This window comes from Stenella coeruleoalba, assembly GCF_951394435.1.
Source record: "Stenella coeruleoalba genome assembly, chromosome: 6".
NCBI lineage: Eukaryota > Metazoa > Chordata > Mammalia > Artiodactyla > Delphinidae > Stenella > Stenella coeruleoalba.
Genome location: NC_137151.1, coordinates 88159600 through 88184461, shown reverse-complemented (window position 1 = coordinate 88184461; position 24862 = coordinate 88159600). Strand labels below are relative to the sequence as shown.

Sequence of the window (24862 nt, the reverse complement as noted above, 5' to 3'; positions counted from 1 at the left end):
ATTTCAATAATCATAGGCATTATTGTGCCTGTTACTCTTAAGAACACTTATACACAGATAGTGCTCTTCTGTTAGTTTGGTTAATCAACATTAACAAAGGTGAAGTAGGCATCCCTGTCTGAAAGTCAATTGAGCATTAATCATTGGATTTTAGACATTCTAACAAGTTGATCCTCAGCGAGGACTAAGGAGATTACATGCTATAGGATTATGATCTCTGTATCACTTACTCTTAGACGATATGTGATGTAGAAGACTGAACAGCAATATAGTTAGTCCAAAATTTAAATTATTTTTTAACCAAATTTTTAATATAAGATCATTTTCTTATAATATGGTTCTCATCTTAAAGTTAAGGAAAATCTTTATTAATGAAAGCCTAGGCTGTAGGTTTCTGTTAATCAAAGTTTTACTGTATCTTCTTTCTAAATTCACCTTTGATGTTAATTAAAAATTTAATTTCTAATTCTCATACCTTTGTGACTATAACTTTCCTCCTTAGATATTGATGCACTTTCAGTTTTTAAGATATATCATTAAAAGATCATAAGCTGCAAAATATTATTCCTGATGTGGGAAAATCTTAATGAAGGAAGGAAAACTTAAAGTAATATATTATATTTATTAGTTAATAAATAATTTGATTATAAGCCAATCTTTAAATAAATAATAAAATATTCTAAATTGTTATACTTTTTATACTTAATTCTCTTGTATAATTTATCATATTAATTTTAACATTTCAAAATGTGCTCAGAATTTTTTACTAAATGTCTTTTCTGGTGCATCTTTGAAAAGACCCATTTGAACTTCAAACACCAAACTCTAGCCATCAGTTGATTAAAGAGAATAGAGACCATGAAGTAAGTCAAATTATTCTGTCCCTTTATTCTCTGTTCATCCATGTACTCCTTGAGATTTAGTTTTTCATAATTATTCTCTGGAAGGGAAACAACTGACACACTGTCTTTGTCTAACTGATGGCATATTTTCTACTGTAATAAATAACATATTTGGCCCATTTACTTCTATAGGAAGAATTATACTTTCCAGTGACTTTGGCATAACTTAGTGAATTTCTTAGATGACCAGATAAGAAATTGTGTTTAAGGCAAATGCACTGAAATCCCAGGAAGTGCCTCATGTAAGCTACAAAATTGTTCAGAAATCAAGCCGCAGCATTTTAGTTCTGATTGGCCACTGACTTGCTCTCTGACTTTGAGCATGTATTCAACTTCTCTGAGACTGTCACATGTAACCAATGGGTGTAGCAATTCAATCCACCTATTTGATAGAGTTGCTATAAGCACTTTTAAATTATATCAGTTTTTAAAATTTGATGTAGGTTTGTCTCTGTTAATCATTTAACTGATTTCTATAGCGAAAACCTTTACCAGAAACCATCCTGGTCAGTTAGTGCCAGGGTAGCTAGACAGCAAAAGAACTTGGCTCTTGGGTTTTTTCTTGTTGTTTTTGTTTGTTTGTTTGTTTGTTTTTTCTAGCAAGAATAGAGAACCAAAAAACTATCAATAAATAAAACAAAGCAAAATTATAGAGATCAACTCTGACAGATTTAAATGTGTAGCTTTTATATTTTTCAGGTATCTGGATTTCACCCTGTATTACAACAGTGGATTTGTCAGCTACTGTGAGCCACAATGAAATTGTGACTCTACTTTTTAGTCAAGAGGTTGATCATTCCTGTAAGAACTAAAAATTTGAGAAATTGAGGGTCAGTATAGCACTCACCACATGAAGAAATAAGATGAAGGTGAAAATATAAGCTAGGTCAAAAAATGAAATAAGAGGGGGAAATTAGATTTCTACTATTTTCCTAATTCATTTTTAGAAGTTGCACAGGTGTAAAGTAGGGGTAGATAGGATCACCTTAAATGTATCTCAGTAAAAAGCACTTAGGGGCTTCCCTGGTGGCGCAGTGGTTGAGAGTCCACCTGCCGATGCAGGGGACACGGGTTCGTGCCCCGGTCTGGGAAGATCCCACATGCTGTGGAGCGGCTGGGCCCACGAGCCATGGCCGCTGAGCCTGCGCGTCCGGAGCCTGTGCTCCGCAACGGGAGAGGCCACAACAGTGAGAGGCCCGCGTACCAAAAAAAAAAAAAAAAAAGCATTTAGGAAAACATACAATTTAATAACAAATAGAATAAGAATCATAAAATGAATTTTTGCCAGAAGAACTTCGCTCAGAAACTCAGAGATTCTGCATTAGTCAAACGCATGATTTATGCTTAGAGTTCTATGTTATTTCTATAAAAATGACAAATCTTTAACTGTATAACAAAATTTCTCCTGTACAAAGCAAAATATTAATTTGTAATAATGTTCTTTTTTTCTGTGAAGTAAATATAAGAGTCAAAAGCTAGGGTTTTCAAAGAATCCTTAAATTAGTAGGGTATAATAAATATGTCAAAAAAGAAATGATAAAAGATTAAAAAAGAAATAGAAAATTTCAATAGAAACTGTCTTCTTAACACTAACAATCAAACTAATTATCAAGTTAACCAATACCTACAATTTTACCAAATTTCTTAAAAGAAAAATGTTATGCCTTTGACATCATCCTGGAAATAAGTTTGGGAAGCAATAGTCATTTCAGAAACTAAAATGCAATGTTAATTTTTTTTTAAATTGAAGTATAGTTGATTTACAATGTTGTGTTAGTTTCAGGTGTACAGGAAAGTGATTCATATATATGTATTCTTTTTCAGATTCTTTTCCATTATAGGTTATTACAATATATTAAATATAATTCCCTGTGCTATACAGTAGGACCTTGTTGTTTATCTGTTTTATGTATAGTAGTGTGTATCTGTTAAACTCAAACTCCTAATCTATCCCTTCCTCCCCCATCTTTTCCCTTTTGGTAACCATAAGTTTGTTTTCTATGCCTGTGAGTCTATTTCAGTTTTATAAATAAGTTCATTTGTATTATTTTTTTTTAGATTCCACATAAAAGTGATATGATATTTGTCTTTCTCTGACCTACTTCACTCAGTAGGATAATCTCTAAGTCCATCCATGTTGCTGCAAATGGCATTATTTCATTCGTTTTTATGGCTGAGTAATATTCCATTGTGTGTGTGTGTGTGTGTGTGTGTGTGTGTGTGTGTGTGTGTGTGTGTGTGTATTACATCTTCTTTATCTGTTTAGGTTCCTTCCATGTCTTGGCTATTCTAAATAGTGCTGCTACGAACATTGGGGTGCATGTATCTTTTCAAATTAGAGTTTTTTCTATTCCAGATATATGTCCAGGAGTGGGATTGCTGGATCATATGGTAACGCTATTTTTTTTTTTTTTGGTGGTACGCGGGCCTCTAACTGTTGTGGCCTCTCCCGTTATGGAGCACAGGCTCTGGATGCACAGGCTCAGCAGCCATGGCTCATGGGCCCAGCTGCTCCGCGGCATATGGGATCTTCCCGGACTGGGGCACGAACCCATGTACCCTGCATCGGCAGGTGGACTCTCAACCACTGCGCCACCAGGGAAGCCCGGTAACTCTATTTTTAGTTTTTTAAGGAACCTGGGAGTTCCTTAAAGGAATATTTTTTAAGGAATAGGGAGGTTTTTTTAAGGAACCTCCCTATTGCTCTCCATAGTGGCTGCACCAATTTACATTACATCCACCAACAGCACAAGAGGATTACCTTTTCTCCATATCCTCTCCAACGTTTATTATTTGTAGACTTTAATGATACCCATTCTGACAGGTGTGAGATGATACCTCACTGTAGTTTTGATTTGCATTTCTTTTTTTTTTTAATACTTTATTGGAATATAATTGCTTCACAATGCTGTGTTAGTTTCTGTTGTACAGGGTGAATCAGCCATATGCATACATATATCCTCATATCCCCTCCTTCTTGAGCCTCTCTCCCACCTTCCCTATCCCGCCCCTGTAGGTTGTTGCAAAGCACCGCACTGATCTCCCTGTGCTATGCTGCTACTTCCCACTAGCTATTTTACATTTGGTAGTATATATATGTCATTGCTACTCTCTCACTTGGTCCCAGCTTACCCTTCCCCCTCCCTGTGTCCTCAAGTCCATTCTCTACGTCTGCATCTTTATTCCTGTCCTGCCCCTGGGTTCTTCAGAACCATTTTTTTTTTTTTTTTTTTTTTTTAGATCCCATATATATGTGTTAGCATACGGTATTTGTTTTTCTCTTTCTGACTTACTTCACTCTGTATGACAGACTCTAGATCCATCTACCTCACTACAAATAACTCAATTTCATTTCTTTTTATGGCTGAGTAATATTCCACTGTATATATGTACCACATCTTCTTTATCCATTCATCTGTCGATGGCCACTTAGGTTGCTTCCATGTCCTGGCTATTGTAAATAGAGCTGCAGTGAACATTGTGGTACATGACTCTTTTTGAATTATGGTTTTCTCAGGGTATATGGCCAGTAGTGGGATTGCTGAGTCATGTGGTAGTTCTATTTTTAGTTTTTTAAGGAACCTCCATACTCTTCTCCATAGTGGTTGTATCAATTTACATTCCCACCAACAGTGCAGGAGGGTTCCCTTTTCATCACACCCTTTCCAGCATTTATTGTTTCTAGATTTTTTTTTGATAATGGCCATTTTGACCAGTGAGCATCTTTTTATATGACTGTTGGCCATCTATATGCCTCCTTGGTAGAAATGTCTGTTTAGGTCTTCCACCCATTTTTTGATTGGAATTTTTGTTTTCTGATATTGAACTGTATGAACTGTTTGTATATTTTGGAAATTAATCCCTTGTCAGTCACATCACTTTCAAATATTTTCTCCTATTTTGTAGGTTCTCTTCTCATTTTGTTTATGGTTTCCTTTGTTGTGCAAAAGCTTTTAAATTTAATTAGGTCCCATTTGTTTATTTTTACTTTTATTTCCATTACTTTAGGAGACTGATCTAAAACAATATTCCTGCAATTTATGTCAAAGAGTGTTCTATCTATGTTTTCCTGTATGGGTTTTATAGTGTCTGGTCTTAAATTTAGGTCTTTAATCCATTTTGAGTTTATCTTTGTATATGGTGTTAGAGAAGATTCTAATTTCATTCTTTTATATGGAGCTGTCTAGTTTTCCCAGCAGTACTTTTGAAAAACTGTCTTTTTTCCATTGTATATTCTTGCCTCCTTTGTAATAGATTAATTGACCATAAGTTCGTGGGTTTATTTCTGGGCTTTGTATCCTGTTCTGTTGATCAGTGTGTCTGTTTTTGTGCCCGTACCATACTGTTTTTTGTTTTTGTTTTGCTGTATGCGGGCCTTTCACTGTTGTGGCCTCTCCTGTTGTGGAGCACAGGCTCCGGACGCACAGGCTCAGCGACCATGGCTCACGGACCCAGCCACTCCGCGGCATGTGGGATCTTCCCGGACCGGGGCACGAACCTGTCTCAACCGCTGAGCCACCAGGGAAGCCCCATACTGTTTTGATTACTGTAGCTTTGTAGTATAGTCTGAAGTCAGGCAGCCTGATTACTCCAGCTCCATTCTTCTTTCTCAAGATTGTTTTGGCTATTCAAGGTCTTTCATGTTTCCATACAAATTGTAAAATTACTTGTTCTAGTTCTGTGAAAAATGCCATTGGTAATTTGATAGGTATTGCATTGAATCTGTAGATTGCCTTGGGTAGTATGGTCATTTTAACAATATTGATTCTTCCAATTCAAGAACATGTTATATATTTCCATCTGTTTGTGTCGTCTTCAGTTTCTTTCCTCAGCATCTTATAGTTTCTGGAGTACAGATCTTTTGCCTCCTTAGGTAGTACAGGTCTTTTGCCTCCTAGGTATTTTATTCTTTTTGATGTGATGGTAAATAGGATTGTTTCCTTAATTTCCCTTTCTGATATTTCATTGTTAGTGTATAGGAATGCAACATATTTCTCTACATTAATTTTGTATCTTGCAACTTTACCAAATTCATTGATGAGCTCTAGTAGTTTTCTTGTGGTGTCTTTAGGATTTTCTATGTATAGTATCATATTACCTAACAGTGACAGTTTTACTTCTTCCTTTTCAATTTGGATTCTTTTTATTTCTTTTTTTTCTCCGATTGCTGTGGGTAGGACTTCCAAAGCTATGTTGAATAAAAGTGGTGAGGATGGACATCCTTGTCCTGATCTTAGAGGGAATGCTTTCAGCTTTTCACTGTTGAGTATGATGTTAGTTGTGGGTTTGTCATAATATGGCTTTATTATGTTGAAGTATGTTTCCTTTTTGCCCACATTCTTGAGAGTTTTTATCATAATTGGATGTTGAATTTTATCAAAAGCTTTTTCTGCACCTATTGAGCTGATCATATGTATTTTTATTCTTGAAGTTGTTAATGTGGTGTATCATACTGATTAATTTGAAAATATTGAAAAACTCATCCCTGGGATAAATCTGACTTGATCATGGTGTATGGTCCTTTTAATGTATTGTTTCATTCATTTTGCTAGTACTTTGTTGAGAATTTTTGTGCATACATTCATCAGTGATATCAACCTGTAATCTTCCAGGCCAATTTAACCAATACAAATACCTAAAATTTCAACAAGTTTATTAAAAGAAAAATATTATGCCTTTGATATCACTGTTCACATAGCTTCAGGAAGCAGTAGTCATTTCAAAAACAAAAATGCAATGTTGAGATTTCAATTCCACTATTTAAAAAATGCATACCCTACATATACATGTATACGTATGTATCTATACATATATATAGTGAAAAAATGAATAGGATGAAAGATTACTCTTAAGTTAAATAATCTGACTACTGAGAAAAATCTGAAATCAGATTTAAATATTAACTTTAAAGTCACATACAATGAATCAATATATTTTTCAAGTTGTCATTCAACCAATATTTGAACATTTGTAATGATTCTATATTCAAGACTACTCATTTTATCTTGAATTGAGTCTGAATGTTAGTAAGCCAAATTGATGGTTAATTTTTTTTTCAATCTGAAAAATGTGAATGTACTCAAATAGCCTAATAACAATTCATTGGTAACTGAGTGAATCCATATAAATACTTCAACACATAAGTAGTGTTTAAACATTAGTTATTGTGAGAAATGATCTAGGTCATAGGGGATCAAGGAGAAGAACATGAATTTTCAATTTTATATGATTCACAGATTATTAACTGTCACTTTAAAAGCACTCCAGGTTTTGAGCAAAACAACATTTAGCACCACCCCAGTGCCAGTTCCAGCTGTATCTGCATTCTAGACAGATTGGGGGTGTGTCAACAGTGCTTAATGTTCAGCTGTTCACCGTAGCCCCACTGCCAAGATGAAGGGTTGTCAGCTACACACAGCATCTCTGCACCATTTGCTAATATACATGGGCAATAAGTAATACAGTGTTTGTATCTAAGGCTAGGAAAAAATGTAAAAATACTTTTACTCTCTTGAATGAAGTTTATATGACTTGCATTTGATCTTATCATCAAAATTTTAGTTCAAGAACTATAAAGGCTGTATCTCCATGTAAGCATAATGAAATTGTTCACTATGCTTGCTTCATTTCTTTTACACAGGAATTAACATTTACTATTTATTGTCCTTTATGTTGTATACACTAGGTTGATTCAACAATTGATGAATTACTCTCATTCAGGAAAAAAAGTGGAATGTGGATACCTTTAGGTTTAATTCTGTCCTTTTTTCCCATTACTTTGTTTTTCTTCTAAGCTAATTAACTTTAATCCTTATTTTATATAACAATATCTTCAGAAGACAAAACTTGAAATAACAATATATCCTAAACATTTGCTAGGGAATCTGTTGTAGCCTGGGAACTGGGCAGTATATAGGAGTATTTGTCTCATTCCTGAAAATGACTCCATAGAATAGTACCTGCACCCCTACCCCCCTTTCCCAGCAAATTGTTATAACCTCAATTTCAGTTTTCTAGAAGATATCATCTCTAATGACAAACTGTTTCCTGCATACAGGTTTAGTAAAAACATTGTTGTACCAAGTTTTAATGTCCTGGTAGAAAGCTGCTCACTTTTGACTTTCAAGCAACGCTTTAAAAAAGATTTAAGTCAGCCAACGTATGTAATTTTCTTTTACTGTTTGCATCTCTTCCATAATATACCTACTAGAATTTTGCAGGCTAGGATAAGGTTGTGTCCAGTTGAACTCAGACAATAAAGGAATAAAAATGATCTATTATTTAATATTCCTAATAAATATATATGTGGAAAAATGACCTTTGATATACAGCTCTTTATAAGATGGAAGAAATCATTTTCTATTATTACATTAACATTCAAAGAATATTCCATGCCACCAAAAATAATTATTCCAGTGGATATTCATGAAATTACTTAAACAGGGAGAGTCAATTAAATTTGCAGTTAAATACAGAGCTTATGTCCCATATTTAGAAAATAAAATATATCACAATTTTATTTATTTCATAGATGAAGACGAGAGATAGCGAAGAGTGACCAAGTAATATTGATAAATTTTCTCAACTTGGGAATATTTCAAGTTGTGATTTAACTCACTGAATCATGAAATGACTCAGTTGTTACTGGAGTTTTGTTGATTAATGTGCTACTATTTGTATGGTAAAATGAAAAATTAATAGGGAGAGACAGGTTGTTATATGAGCTAAGCAAATCTAATCCAGTCCTGAACATTAGATGAAAAGATAGAATTAATCAAATAACAAATTATTTTACAAAAGAATCATATCTGTGTCTTTCATATAAGACAATAAACAATTTTTACATAACTGAAAAAAGTACTGTTTCACTAGTTTTTTTACAAAGGCCAACTTGGATTTGCTTTCATGGCAAAAAATCTTCAAGGTTATTTTCTACCAGTCTACAACCCACTGGTTTCTGTTCTATCTGAGGTTTCATGGTTGTGACTGACATGTAATTGAGTGTTTGACTATCAGTTCACATACTGGGTTTGGTGACGTGTGAGTGATGTTTTCAGTATACTTGAGATAAAGTGTTATTTTTCTGTGCTCAGATTCATTGTTTTTAGAGTAGAACAACTGTGGTGGGGATAGTCAGGGCATCTGTGGGTTTTGAAAAATGTCACTGGAAACTAAATTACATGGAAACATTAGTTCCTGTGAAAGCTTATATGTTTCTTAGAGTCTCTGTACACAGCTATGATTTTCTCTTATCTCTTATGGGGCATCTTTTTTTTTTTTTTTTTTTTTATCTATGCTACTGCTACTTGTGATATTTCAGAGAAATGCTTTTGAATTTTGGAGTAAGATTATTGGTATATCTTGATTAAAATGAAACATTACATCATGCTTTTCAAACCTTTGCTGTAAACCAAGAGAAAGGCAGTGTTTGCTATTAAAACTCAGATGATTAGAAGATATTTATACTATTTATTCTGCCTCCTGTGTGCATGTATGTGTGTGTGTGTGCATGTGTGTGTGTTTGGACACTGTAAGCTCATATATTCAGGGCATCTCTTGCTCAGTCATTAAAAAGAATATATTCTATTTCCGTTAAATTGGTGAAAAGTCAAAAAGAATCAGACAAAACTATTTTCCTTCTTTCAAAATACCCAACAATTACATTTTTAAGTATGGAAACTTCCAATATATTATAGACATTTCTGATCTTAATAAAGGACTGAGTGTCCTATTTCATATACACATTCTCTTTGATCCATCTTTTTATATTTTATTTATTTTTAACATCTTTATTGGAGTATAGTTGCTTTACAATGGTGTGTTAGTTTCTGCTTTATAACAAAGTAAATCAGTCATACCTATACATATGTTCCCATATCTCTTCCCTCTTACGTCTCCCTCCCTCCCACCCTCCCTATCCCACCCTGCTAGGTGGTCACAAAGCACCGAGCTGATCTCCCTGTGTTATGCAGCTACTTCCCACTAGCTATCTATTTTACGTTTGGTAGTGTATATATGTCCATGCCACTGTCTCGCTTTGTCACACCTTACCCTTGCCTCTCCCCATATCCTCAAGTCCATTCTCAAGTAGGTCTGTGTCTTTATTCCCATCTTGCCACTAAGATCTTCATGACCATTTTTTTCCCTTAAGGTTCTATATATATGTGTTAGTTTATGTTCTATATATATGTGTTAGTGTTATGGTATTTGTTCTTCTCTTTCTGACTTACTTCACTCTGTATGACAAACTCTAGGTCCATCCAAGTCACTAAAATAACTCAATTTCGTTTCTTTTTATGGCTGAGTAATATTCCATTGTATATATGTGCCACATCTTCTTTATCCATTCATCTGTTGATGGACACTTAGGTTGCTTCCATCTCCTGGCTATTGTAAATAGAGCTGCAATGAACATTTTGGTACATGTCTCTTTTTGAATTATGGTTTTCTCAGGGTATATGCCCAGTAGTGGGATTGCTGGGTCGTGTGTTTGTTCTATTTTTAGTTTTTTAAGGAACCTCCATACTGTTCTCCGTAGTGGCTGTATCAGTTTACATTCCCACCAACAGTGCCAGAGGGTTCCATTTTCTCCACACCTGATCCAGCATTTATTGTTTGTAGATTTTTTGATAATGGCCATTCTGACCGGTGTGAGATGATATCTCATTGTAGTGTTGATTTGCATCTCTCTAATGATTAATGATGTTAAGCATTCTTTCATGTGTTTGTTGGCAGTCTGTATATCTTCTTTGGAGAAATGTTTATTTAGGTCTTCGCCCATTTTTGGATTGGGTTGTTTATTTTTTTGATATTGAGCTGTATGAGCTGCTTGTAAATTTTGGAGATTAATCCTTTGTCAGTTGCTTCATTTGCAAATATTTTCTCCCATTCTGAGGGTTGTCTTTTCATCTTGTTTATGGTTTCCTTTGCTGTGCAAAACCTTTTAAGTTTCATAAGGTCCCACATGTTTATTTTTTGTTTTTATTTCCATTTCTCTAGGAGGTGGGTCAAAAAGGATCTTGCTGTGATTTATGTCATAGAGTGTTCTGCCTGTTTTTTCCTCTAAGATTTTGATAATGTCTGGCCTTACATTTAAGTCTTTAATCCTTTTTGAGTTTATTTTTGTGTATGGTGTTAGGGAGTGTTCTAATTTCATACTTTTACATGTAGCTGTCCAGTTTTCCCAGCACCACTTATTGAAGAGGCTGTTTTTTCTCCACTGTATATTCTTGCCTCCTTTATCAAAGATAAGGTGACCATATGTGCATGGGTTTATCTGTGGGCTTTCTATCCTGTTGCACTGATCTATATTTCTGTTTTTGTGCCATTACCATACTGTCTTGATTACTGTAGCTTTCTAGTATGGTCTGAAGTCAGGGAGCCTGATTCCTCCAGCTCCATTTTTCGTTCTCAAGATTGCTTGGGCTTTTCGGGGTCTTTTGTGTTTTCATACAAATTGTGAAATTTTTTGTTCTAGTTCTGTGAAAAATACAAGTGGCAGTTTGATAGAGATTGCATTGAATCTGTACATTGCTTAGGGTAGTACAGTCATTTTCACACTGTTGATTCATTCAGTTAAAGAACATGGTATATCTCTCCATCTATTTGTATCATCTTTAATTTCTTTCATCAGTATCTTATACTTTTCTGCATACAGGTCTTTTGTCTCCTTAGGTAGATTTATTAGTTTTTTTTTTTTTTTTTTTTTTTTTTGCAGTACGCAGGCATCTCACTGTTGTGGCCTCTCCTGTTGCGGAGCACAGGCTCCGGATGCGCAGGCTCAGCGGCCATGGTTCACAGGCCCAGCAGCTCCGCGGCATGTGGGATCTTCCTGGACCAGGAAACGAACCCGTGTCCCCTGCATTGGCAGGCGGACTCTCAACCACTGCGCCACCAGGTAAGCCCTATTCGTAGGTATTTTGTTCTTTTTGTTGCAATGGTAAATGGGAGTGTTTCCTTAATTTCTCTTTAAGATTTTTCATCATTACTGTATAGCAGTGCTAGAGACTTCTGTGCATTAATATTGTATCGTGCTACTTTACCAAACTCATTGATTAGCTCTAGTAGTTTTCTGGGAGCATCTTTAGGATTCTCTATGTATAGTATCATGTCATCTGCAAACAGTGACAGCTTTACTTCTTCTTTTCTGATTTGGATTCCTTTTATTTCTTTTTCTTCCCTGATTGCTGTGGCTAAAACTTCCAAAACTATGTTGAATATTAGTGGTGAGAGTGGGCATCGTTGTCTTGTTCTTGATCTTAGTGGAAATGCTTTCAATTTTTCTCCATTGAGGAAGATGTTGGCTGTGGGTTTGTGTCATATATGGCCTTTATTATGTTGAGGTAAGTTCCCCCTATACCTACTTTCTGGAGGGTTTTTATCATATATGGGTGTTGAATTTTGTTGAAAGCTTTTTCTGCTTCTATTGAGACGATCATATGGTTTTTCTCCTTCAATTTAATGGTGAATATGGTGTATCACATTGATTGATTTGCATATGCTGAAGAATCCTTGGATTTCTGGGATAAACCCCACTTGATCATGGTGTATGATCCTTTTAATGTGCTGTTGGATTTAGCTTGCTAGTATTTTGTTGAGGATATTTGCATCTATGCTCATCAGTGATATTGGCCTGTAGTTTTCTTTCTTTGTGACATCTTTGTCTGGTTTAGGTATTAGGGTGATGGTGGCCTCGTAGAATGAGTTTGGGAGTGTTCTTCTGTCTGCTATATTTTGGAAGAGTTTGAGAAGGATACATGTTAGCTCGTCTCTAAATGTTTGATATAATTCTCCTGTGAAGCCGTCTGGTCCTGGGCTTTTGTTTGTTGGAAGATTTTTAATCACAGTTTCAATTTCAGTGCTTGTGATAGGTCTGTTCATATTTTCTATTTCTTCCTGGTTCAGTCTCAGAAGGTTGTGCATTACTAAGAATTTGTCCATTTCTTCCAGGTTGTTCATTTTATTCGCATCGTGTTGCTTGTAGTAATCTCTCATGATCCTTTGTATTTCTGCACTGTCAGTTGTTATTTCTCCTTTTTCATTTCTAATTCGGTTGATTTGAGTCTTCTTCCTTTTTTTCTTGATGAGTCTGGCTAATGGTTTATCAATTTTGTTTATCTTGTCAAAGAAACAGCTTTTAGTTTTATTGATCTTTGCTATCGTTTCCTTCATTTCCTGTTCATTTATCTCTGATCTGATCTTTATAATTTCTTTCCTTCTGCTAACTTTAGGGTTTTTTGTTCTTCTTTCTCTAATTGCTTTAGGTGTAAGATTAGGTTGTTTATTTGAGTTGTTTCTTGTTTCTTAATGTAGGATTATATTGCTATAAACTTCCCTCTTAGAACTGCTTTTGCTGCATCCCACAGGTTTTGGGTCGTCATGTTTTCATTGTCATTTGTTTCTAGGTATTTTTTGATTTCCGCTTTGATTTCTTCAGTGATCTCTTGGTTATTAAGTAGTGTACTGTTTGACCTCCATGTGTTTGTATTTTTTACAGATCTTGTCCTGTAATTGATATCTAGTCTCATAGCGTTGTGGTCGGAAAAGATACTTGATATAATTTCAGTTTTCTTACATTTACTAAGGCTTGATTTGTGACCCAAGATATGATCTATCCTGGAGAATGTTCCATGAGCACTTGAGAAGAATGTGTATTCTGTTGTTTTTTGATGGAATGTCCTATAAATATCCATTAAGTCCATCTTGTTTAATGTATCATTTAAAGCTTGTGTTTCCTTATTTATTTTCATTTTGGTTTGATCTGTCCATTGTTGAAAGAGGGGTGTTAAAGTCCTCTACTATGATTGTGTTACTGTCGATTTCCCCTTTTATGGCTGTTAGTATTTGCCTTATGTATTGAGGGTCTCCTGTGGTGGGTGTATAAATATTTACAATTGTTATATCTTCTTCTTGGGTCGATCCCTTGATCATTATGTAGTGTCCTTCTTTGTCTCTTGTAATAGTCTTTATTTTAAAGTCTCTTTTGTCTGTTATGAGAATTGCTGCTCCAGCTTTCTTTTGATTTCCATTTGCATCGGATACCTTTTTCCATCCCCTCACTTTCAGTCTGAATGTGTCCCTAGGTCTGAAGTGGGTCTCTTGTAGACAGCATATATACGGGTCTTGTTTTTATATCCATTCAGCCAGTCTGTGTCTTTTGGTTGGAGCATTTAATCCATTTACATTTAAGGTGATTATCGTTATGTATGTTCCTGTTCCCATTTTTTAAATTGTTTTGGGTTTGTTATTGTAGGAATTTTTCTTCGTTTGTGTTTCCTGCCTAGAGAAGTTCCTTTAGCATTTGTTGTAAAGCTGGTTTGGTGGTGCTGAATTCTCTTACCTTTGCTTGTCTGTAAAGGTTTTAATTTCTCCATCAAATTTGAATGAGATCCTTGCTGGGTAGAGTAATCTTATTTGTAGGTTTTTCTCCTTCATCACTTTCAATATGTCCTGCCACACCCTTCTGGCTTGCAGACTTTCTGCTGAAAGATCAGCTGTTAACCTTATGGGGATTCCCTTGTGTCTTATTTGTTGTTTTTCCTTTGCTTCTTTTAATATTTTTTCTTTGTATTTAATTTTTGATAGTTTGATTAATATGTGTCTTGGCATGTTTCTCCTTGGATTTATCCTGTATGGGACTCTCTGTGCTTCCTGGCCTTGATTAACTATTTCCTTTCCCATATTGTGGAAGTTTTCAACTATAATGTCTTCAAATATTTTCTCAGTCCTTTTCTTTTTCTCTTCTTCTTCTGGGACCCCTGTATTTCGAATGTTGGTGCATTTAATGTTGTACCAGAGGTCTCTGAGACTGTCCTCAATTCTTTTCATTCTTTTTTCTTTATTCTGCTCTTCAGTAGTTATTTATACTATTTTATCTTCCAGGTTAGTTATCTGTTCTTCTGCCTCAGTTATTCTGCTATTGTTCCCTTCTAGAGAATTTTTAATTTCATTTATTGTGTTGTTCATCACTGTTTGTTTGCACTTTCGTTCTTCTAGGTCCTTGTTAAACGTTTCTTTTATTTTCTCTATTCTATTTCTAAGACTTTGGATCATCTTTACTATCATTATTCTGAATTCTTTTTCAGGGAGACTGCCTATTTCCTCTTCATTTGTTAGGTCTGGTGGGTTTTTATCTTGCTCCTTCATATGCTGTGTGTTTTTCTGTCTTCTCATTTTACTTAACTTGCTGTGTTTGGGGTCTCCTTTTCACAGGCTGCAAGTTTGTAGTTCCCATTGTTTTTGGTGTCTGTCCCCAGTGGCTAAGATTGGTTCAGTGGGTTGTGTAGGCTTCCTGGTGGAGGGGACTGGTGCCTGTGTTCTGATGGATGAGGCTGGATCTTGTCTTTGTAGTTGGCAGGTCCATGTCTGGTGGTGTGTTTTGGGGTGTCTGTGGCCTTATTATGATTTTAGGCAGCCTCTCTGCTAATGGATGGGGTTGTGTTCCGGTCTTGGTAGTTGTTTGGCATAGGGTGTCCAGCACTGTAGCTTGCTGGTCGTTGAGTGAAGCTGGGTCTTGGCATTGAGGTGGAGATCTCTGGGAGATTTTCACCTATTGATATTATGTGGAGCTGGGAGGTCTCTTGTGGACCAGTGTCCTGAACTTGGTTCTCCCACCTCAGAGGCACAGTCCTGTTGCCTGGCTGGAGCACCAAGAGCCTTTCATCCTCACGGCTCAGAATAAAAGGGAGAAAAAATAAAAAGAATGAAAGAAAGAAGATAAAGTAAAATAAAATAAAGTTATTAAAATAAAAAATAATTATTAAGGAATAATTGTTAAAAAGTAAAAAAAAAAAAACAAGATAGAAACCTAGGACAAATGGTAAAAGCAAAGCTCTACAGTCAGAATCACACACAGAAGCATACACATACACACTCAGAAAAAGAGGAAAAGGGGAAAAAATAATCTCTCTTGCTCTCAAAGTCCACCTCCTCAATTTGGGATGATTCGTTGTCTATTCAGATATTCCACAGATGCAGGGTACATCAAGTTGATTGCGGAGATTTAATCCTGTGCTCCTGAGGCTGCTGGGAGAAATTTCCCTTTCTCTTCTTTGTTCGCACAGGTCTCGGGGTTCAGCTTTGGATTTGGACCCACCTCTTCATGTAGGTCGCCTGGGGGCATTTGTTCTTTACCCAGACATGATGGGGTTAAAATAGCAGCTGATTAGGCCCCTCTGGCTTCCTCAGCCCATGGGGAGGGAGGGGTATGGATACGGGGCGAGCCTGGGCAGCAGAGGCCAGCATGACTTTGCAGCAGCCTGAGGCGCACCGTGCATTCTCCCGGGGAAGTCGTCCCTGGATCATGGGACCCTGGCAGTGGCGGGCTGCACAGGCTCCATGGAGGGTAGGTGTGCATAGTGACCTGTGCTAGCACACAGGCTTCTTGGTGGCAGCAGCAGCAGCCTTAACATCCCATGCCCTTCTCTGGTGACCCATCTGTTTAGGAGAAATTACATAGATAAGAAAGGTAGCAATTGGATTGTGTTATCTTTGAGATGTGCTGTGCTTTATTAATCTTGAATTTTGTTGTTGAAGTCCCATTGCACTTTTATGTTTTCCTAGGTTAGGTCATTGTTTTAGAGAGCAAAAGAAATCTATATAGCTGGAGTTCATTCAAATCAGTGCTCTAGTATTGCTTTCTTTTACTTTTTGTTGGCAATTTTCTCCTTTTTTGATATTTGGTACACATATTGCCTTGGTTTGAAACTACTTGTGGAGGTATGCTTCTTCTTCTCCCGTCAAATGGTAGGATATAAATGACTATTATTCAATTCTCTTGTGAAAATTACCTGCCATTTACTGCACATTCTCTATGTGTTACCTTCTTTGCTTGTGGTTGATGACTAAAAAAAGCCCAAGTCCCTTTTTCCCCTGTTCCCTATTTCTGTCAACACAAGTAAACCACTACAGTATAACATCTCAGATTTCTCTTTCTACCCTTCATTGTTCAAATTCTTGGAAGTTATGCATTCCTTTTTATGTGTAGTGCTTTTCCTGCTACCCACAGTTTCAGGTTAATAGTGTGTTGATTCCTCTTTGTTGGAACTCATAGTCCTATAACCTGAAGCCACTGTAGCTACTGAATTCATTGTATTATCTGAATGACATGGGCAATGATAACCTACTACTGTGGCTTTTTTTTTTTTTTCTTAATATATCTCCCTTTCAGATTGAGTGCCTCTTTCTTTGAACATGGTTTCTATCTACTTGAAGACAAAGATCATATCTTATTTTTCTTTAAATGTCTCACACTACTTAAGCACAAAATATGCCACCCTTAAATCACTTTTGTGTAAATGATTGATTAGAACAAAACAGTGTGAATGGTGAAGGGTCTTTTTATATTTCCTCAGGTCTTCTCTTCACTGTGGAGGCTCAGGAGTCATTCAGATAATCACTACAATTTTGAAAATATTAAGTGAAGAGATAAATATATTTCTACATCAGGACTCTTCACCACTTACTATTCTGGAATACATTTTGTTCCCTTATCTACAAGAGAATAAGGAAAGGAATATGAATATCCTGAGCCCTGCTTCTTTATTCCTGCAGCTATGATAAAAGTATGGCCTTGGGGTTAGACAGATGGGGGTCAGAAAAGACCTAATGAGAGGTTGAAAAAAAAAATAAAGGCTCTAGGACCAAACAGACTTTGATTCTAACTCATATGTCTGTATTAAAACTACGTACTCATCTTGTTATGATTGAGTTTAACAGATTGGTCCAATTTTGACATACAGGTCAGGGGAGGGCATCGGTTTGAACTTTTGACATAATTTAGTCCACATTTTATCTTGGTATTTTGATTCTTTTTCTCATTAAGGGATACACGAAGAAAAGATAGTACTTACTAAATTTCCTATTGGAGAGATGAAATAATCTCAACTCCACAATGAATTAGAGTTGTTATCTTGGTTGGCCCTTTTAAATTGCTCTCAGCTTATTAAAGGTAAAAATAAGACAAATAGGTTAATTTTGCACAAGTAGATTGAATAACTTCCATGAAAGCACCTAGAATAGAGCACTCTTTCTTCCTTTCCTCCTTCATCCTTTCATTCTTTTAATTTTTTCTTTCTTGCCTTCTTTCTTTCTACTTTTCTTTCCCTTCAAGTATTCCTTCCTTTCCTCTCTCCTCCTGTCCCTTTACTTTGGAATTTTTACTGGATTTCTTCTATTTTTTGTAGTCACACTATATATGCCCAGAGATGCATAAAAATTTTACATATGTTTTCATAATGTGAAGAATGTAATCATGACTATATGTAAGCCTAAATAGCTAAAGAAAACCTCTTAATTCACTTGGTTTAATGGAATAAATAAGTTAAAAATGAAGCTCAAATACAAACCCTGCAAGTAAATTATATTTTTATTTTGTCTTTATTTTCTAAAGATGTTACACTGAAACAAGTGTGTAGTAAAATTGGTCATTGCATTAATACCTATCTCAAATTGCAAGGAACAAATTTAGTCAATAATGTCTAATTATTATGATTATACTGGATTAAATCTAAAGGAACTATAATTATACCATGGGTGCAATGAAAGCTTTTATATTGCTACAGCATTTCAATGTTTTTATTAGGATGCATTGTCATCCTCTGGCTATGCATTGAAATGTAGCGATTCTTCTCTAATGCAGACGAATTAGAATTGGGGTTAGAAATAGTTTTAAAAATTTTAAGTAATACATTGTTTCTATGAGTTATTCACAATAATGTAGTATAACAAACCTTGCTAAGTCAACATTCTTGACCTTTTTTTTTTTTTTTTTTTTTTTTTTGCTGTGTCGGGTCTTATTTGCAGCATATAGGATCTTTGTTGAGGCATGTGAGATCTTTTCTTGTGAGCCGCAGGCTTCTCTCTAGTTGTGGCATATGGGTTTTTCTCTTCTCTAGTCGTGGTGCATGGGCTCCATAGTTTATGGCACATGGGCTCTCTCGTTGAGGCGCATGGGCTCAGTAGTTGTGGCATGCAGGTTTAGTCGCCCCGCGGCATGTGGAATTTTAGTTCTCTGACCAGGGATTGAACCCACATCCCCTGTATTGGAAGGTGGATTCGTTACCATTGGACCACCAGGGAAGTCCCTTCTTGACCTGTTTTTGAAGGATGTTGTCGGATGAGTACTTGCTGATATTGGAAGAAGGCATTTTAGGAGGAAGATGGAGCTTGAAAAAAGGAATAGGAAAATGAAACTAGGGGCTTCGTATGAAGCATACGGAATTAGGCAAAAAGATAATGTAACTCACTGACTATAGAGTGGAGATGTCATGAGGTTCATCCTTCCTTTCAAATTACTAGATTCTGAGTATTAGATGAATATGAAGGAGTAATATATAAGAATAAATACAATAAAAAAGTCGAAGATATTTGAAATGAAGAAGATCTGTCCTATTCTCAGTGTCCTGGACACCTACATAAGCATGGATTTCATGAGACAGGATTCTAGTTCCAGAATTAGAGAATGTCTAGTTCATCTGATTCATTTGATAAATATGGCAAACAAGTCACAAATGTGTTACAAAGACTTGCCCAAGTTGGCAAATGTCATCTCTCCAATTTCATGTTGGGACTTAGGCATAATTTGACTTTGAATTTTCTTCTCTTTTACTATTCTACATTACAATTATTTGATAACTAATAATTTAATTTAACCTATTTGAACATGGTTAGTGTTCCTAATATTGTGAAGCTGTATATGATACTTGTTATAAATACATTAATCACTGCCTTTTTTATTTTGCTGTTAATCCATTTCAAGAAAACCATCAACATTAACAAAAACAAGAACATAATGGAAAGTCTATCTGCCTTGAATTTATATCTTTAATTTAGTCTAACCTCCATGTCATACTTCCAGTGGTCAATGAAAAAGACCATGGAAGTCTGACCCTTTTGGTTGAAATATACTTCAATCCCACAAAACTAAAATCTGCCTTTGTTCCTGGTATTTATTTCGTGCTAATTTCTGGGTTTTTACTATTATTCTTACTTCCATTCTTTTTTTCCCCACTTGCTGCATTTAACACAGTTTTTTTTTAAATTAAAGTATAGTTGATTTACAATATTATATTAGTTTTCGGAGGACAGTATAGTGATTCAGTATTTCTATAAGTTACAGTCCATTAAAAGTTATTACAAAATAATGACTGTAATTTCCTGTGCTATGCAATATACCCTTGTTGGTTATCTATTATATACATAGTAGTTTGTATCTCTTAACCCCATACTGCTATCCTACCCCTCCCTCCTTCCCTTTCTCCATTGGTAACCACTAGTTTGTTTTCATAACTGTGAATCTGTTTCTGTTTTGCTATACCATTTGTTTGCTTTAAATTTTAGATTCCACATATAAGTGATATTATACAACGTTTGTCTTTTTCTGACTTACTTCACTAAGCATAATATTCTCTAGGTACATCCACATTGTGGCAAATGGAAGAATTCTTTTTATGGTTGAGTAATATTCCAGCGTGTGTGTGTGTGTGTGTGTGTGTGTGTGTGTATACACACACACACATATACAGCACACCTTCTTTATTCACTCATCTGTTGATGGACAGATGGGTTTCCATCTTGGGTTTCTTCCATATCTTAGCTATTGTAAATAGTGCTACTGTGAACATTGGGGTGCGTGTATCTTTTTGAATTAGTGTTTTTATTTTTTTCCAGATACATACTAGATTGTGGAATATCTGGATCATATGGTAGTTCAGGTTTTAGTTTTTTGATAAACCTTCATACAGTTTTCCATAGTGAATGCACCACTGTATTCCCACCAACAGTGTACAAGGGTTCCCTTTTCTCGACATCCTTGCCAACATTTGTTATTTGCAGGCTTTTGGATGATAGCCATTCAGACAGGTGTGAGGTGATAATCTCATTGTAGTTTTGATTTGCATTTCTCTAATAATTAGCAATGTTGAGAATCTTTTCTCATGCGTGTTAGCCATCTGTGTATCCTTTTTTGAAAAAAATGTTTATTCGGGTCTTCTAACGATTTTTTAATTGGTTTGTCTTTTTTTTTGATATTGAGTATATGAGCTGTTTATATATTTTTTGATATTAACCCCTGGTTGGTTATATCATTGGCGAATATTTTCTCCCATTCAGTAGGTTGTCTTTTTATTTTGTCAATGATTTCTTCCCATGTAAATGCTTTTAAGTTTGATTACATCCGATTTGTTTATTTTGCTTTTTTTTTTTTAAATTTCATTTATTTATTTATTTTTGGCTGTGCTGGGTCTTTTCTGTGCGTGGGCTTTCTCTAGTTGCGGCGAGCGGGGGCCACTCTTCATCGCGGTGCGCGGGCCTCTCACTGTTGCGGCCTCTCTTGTTGCGGAGCACAAGCTCCAGACGCGCAGGCTCAGTAGTTGTGGCTCACGGGCCTAGTCGCTCTGCGGCATGTGGGATCTTCCCAGACCAGGGCTCGAACCCGTGTCCCCTGCATTGGCAGGCAGACTCTCAACCACTGCGCCACCAGGGAAGCCCTGTTTATTTTGCTTTTATTTCTTTTGCTTTAGGAGACAGATCCAAAAAATTTTATGTCAAAGAGTATTCTGCCTATGTTCTCTTCTAGGAATTTTATGATGTCACATCTTACATTTAGATCTTTAATCCATTTTGTGTTTATTTTTCTATATGGTGTGAGGAAATGTTCTAATATCATTTTTTACATGTAGCTGTCTAATTTTCCCAGCACCACTTATTGAAGACTGACTTTTCCCCATTATCTATTCTTGCCTCCTTTGTCATAGATTAATTGACCATATGTGTGAGGGTATATTTTGGGGCTGTCCATTTTGTTCCATTGATATATGTGTCTGTTTTTGTGTCAGTACCATTTTGATTACTGTATATTTGTAGTAGAGTCTGAAGTCAGAGAACATTATATCTCCAACTTTGTTATTCATTATCAAGATTGTTTTGGCAATTCGGGTCTTTTGTGGTTCCGTATAAACTTTAGGGTTACTTGTTCTAGTGTGAAAAATGTCATGGGTATTTTGATAGGGATTGCATTTTATTTCTTTTTCTTATCTGATTTCTGTGGCTAGGACTTACAATACTATGTTAAATAGAAGTGGTGAGAGTGGGTATCCTTGTCTTGGAGGAATTTGGAGGAAAGACTTTCAGCTTTTCACCATTGAGTATGGTGTTAGCTGTGGGTTTGTCATAAGTGGCCTTTATTTTGTTAAGGTATATTCCATGTATGCTCACTTTGATGAGAGTTTTTATTATGAATGGATGTTGAATTCATGTTCACACACGTTTTTTCAGTGTCTATTGAGATGATCGTGATTTTTACTCTTTCTCTTATTAATGTGGTGTATCACATTGATTGATTTGTGAATGTTGAACCCCCCTTGCATCCCTGGAATAATTCCAACTTGATTATATTGTATGATCCTTTTTATATATTGTTGGATTTGGTTTACTAACATTTTGTTAAAAATTTTTGCATCTATATTCATCAGAGATATTGCCCTGTAATTTTCTTTTTGATAGTGTCTTTGTCTGATTTTGGTATCAGGGTAATTGTGGCCTTGTAGAATGAGTTTGTGATTGTTTCCTCCTCTTCAATTTCTTGGAATAGTTTGAGAAGGATAGGTATTATCTTTCTTTATATGTTTGATAGAATTCCCCTTTGAAGCTGTTTGGTCCTGGACTTTTGTTTGCTGGAAGTTTTTTGTTTTGTTTTGTTTGTTTGTTTGTTTTTAAATTAAATATTCAATTTCATTACTCATGATCAGTCTGTTGAAATTGTTTCTTCTTGATTCAGTATTGACAGGTTGTATGTTTCTAGGAATTTGTCCATTTCTTCTAGGTTGTCCAATTGGTTGGCATATAACCGTTTGTAGTATTCAGTTATGATTTTTTTTGTATCTCTGCAGTCTCAGTTGTTATTTTTCCTGTTTCATTTCTTATTTTATTTATTTGGGCCCTCTCTTCTTCTTGGTGAGCCTGGCTAAAGGTTTATCAAGTTTGCTTATCTTTTCAAATAGACAACTCTTGGTATCATTGATCTTTTCTATTATTTTTTAATCCCTATTTTATTTATTTTGTCTCTGATCTTGATTATTTTCTTTCTTCTGCTGACTTTGGGCTTTGTTTGTTCTTCTTATTCTAATTAATTTACATGGTAGTTTAGGTGTTTATTTGGGATTTTTCTTGTTTCTTGAGTAACGTCTGTATCATTATAAACTTCCCTTTTAGAATCACTTTTGCTGTATCTCCTAGATTTAAAAAAGTTTTGTTTCCATTTTCATTTGTCTTGAGGTATTTTCTAATTTCCTCTTTGATTTCTTCATTGACTCATTGGTTTTTTTAGTAGCATGTTGTTTGGTCTCCACATATTTGTTCTTTTCCCATTTTTCTTGCTGTAATTGATTTCTAGTTTCATACCACTGTGGTCAGAACTAATGCTTGATATAATTTGTATCCTTTTAAATTTGTTAAGTTTTTTTTTTTTTTTTTTTGTGGCCTAGTATGTGATCTTTCCTGGAGAAGGTACTATGTGCATTTGGAAAGAATGTGTATTCTGCTGTTTTAGGATGTAATTGTCCTGAAAACACCTATTAAGCCCAACTAGTCTGTTGTGTCATTTAAGACCACTGTTGCCTTATTTATTTTCTCTCTGGATGATCATTGATGTAAGTGGGATGTTAAAGTCCCCTACTATTATTGTATTATTGGCAATTTCTCCCTTTATATCTGTTAATATTTGCTTTATGTATTTAGGTGCTCCTGGATTGGGTGCATATACATTAACAGGTATAATATCCTGTTCTTGTATTATCCCTTTATCATTATATAATGTCCTTTTTTGTTATAGCCTTTGTTCTAAACTCTATTTTGTCTGATATGAATATTACTGCCTCAGCTTTCTTGTCATTTCTGTATGCATGAAATAACTTTTTCCCATTCTCTCACTTTCAGTCTGTGTGTGTCTTTAGATTTGAAGTGAACCTCTTGTAGGCAGCATATAGATGAGTCTTGTTTTTTCATCCAATCAGCTGTGCTATGTCTTCTGACTGGAGTGTTTAGTCCATTAACATTTAAAGTATTAATTGATTGGTTTGTACATATTACCTTTTTATTACTTGTTTTTCAGATTGTTTTTCTAGTTCTTCTGTGTTTATTTCTTCTTTTTGTTTCTTCATTGTGGGTTGATGATAGTCATTTTTGATGATTTGTGGTTACCATTGGATTTATATATGTTGCCCTATAATTATATCAAATTGTTTTAAACTGGTAGTCATTTAAATTCAAACACATTCTCAAAGATCTTCATTCTTTTAGTCCCCTCACCCACACTTTGTGTTTTTAGTGCCATACTTTACATTTTCATGTTTATCCCTTAACTATTTAATGTAGTTATAGTTGATTATGCAATTTTTGTCTTTTAATCTCCATACTAGCTTATTTAAGTGATTGGTCCTCAGCCCTTGCTATATATTTGGTTTTCCTAGTGAGAGTTTCCCTTACCTATAGATTCTTCTTTTCCACTTAGAGAAATCCCTTTAACATTTCTTTTAGGGTAAGTTTAGTATTGATAAACTCTTAGTTTTCACTTGTCTGAGAAGTTCTTTATCTCTCCTTCTATTCTGAATGATAGCCTTGCTGGGTAAAGTATCCTATGTTGTATGTTTCTCCCTTTCAGCACTTTAAAATATCATAGCACTATCTTCTGACCTGCAAAGCCTGTGCAAAAAAATCAGATGGTAGTCTTATGGGGATTCCCTTGTATATGACTCTTTGTTTTTCTCTTGCTGCCTTTAGAATATTTTATCTTTAACTTTTGCCATTTCAGTTATGATATGTCTTGATGTGTGTCTATTTAGGTTCATCTTGTTTGGCACCTCTGTGCTTCCTGTACCTGGATATCTATATTCTTCTTCAGGTTTGGGAATTTTACAGCCATATTTCATCAAATACATTTTTGATCCCGTTCTCTCTCTTTTCTC

The 24862-nt window shown here is 35.3% G+C and overlaps 1 protein-coding gene across 9 annotated transcripts in view; it reads left to right on the top strand.

Moving 5' to 3' along the window:
* The window catches only part of LOC307187471 (uncharacterized protein), a 1029543-nt gene that overhangs the window by 380018 nt on the left and 624663 nt on the right, over nt 1–24862 (top strand). For 7 of the 9 annotated variants that reach the window (XM_079923567.1, XM_079923574.1, XM_079923573.1 and 4 more), the window contains exon 7: nt 11620–11799. The exons of the other annotated variants lie outside the window; for them this stretch is intronic. The gene's annotated coding sequence lies outside the window, so the exon portion shown is untranslated. The remainder of the gene's footprint in view (nt 1–11619; nt 11800–24862) is intronic. 9 annotated transcript variants of the gene reach the window in all.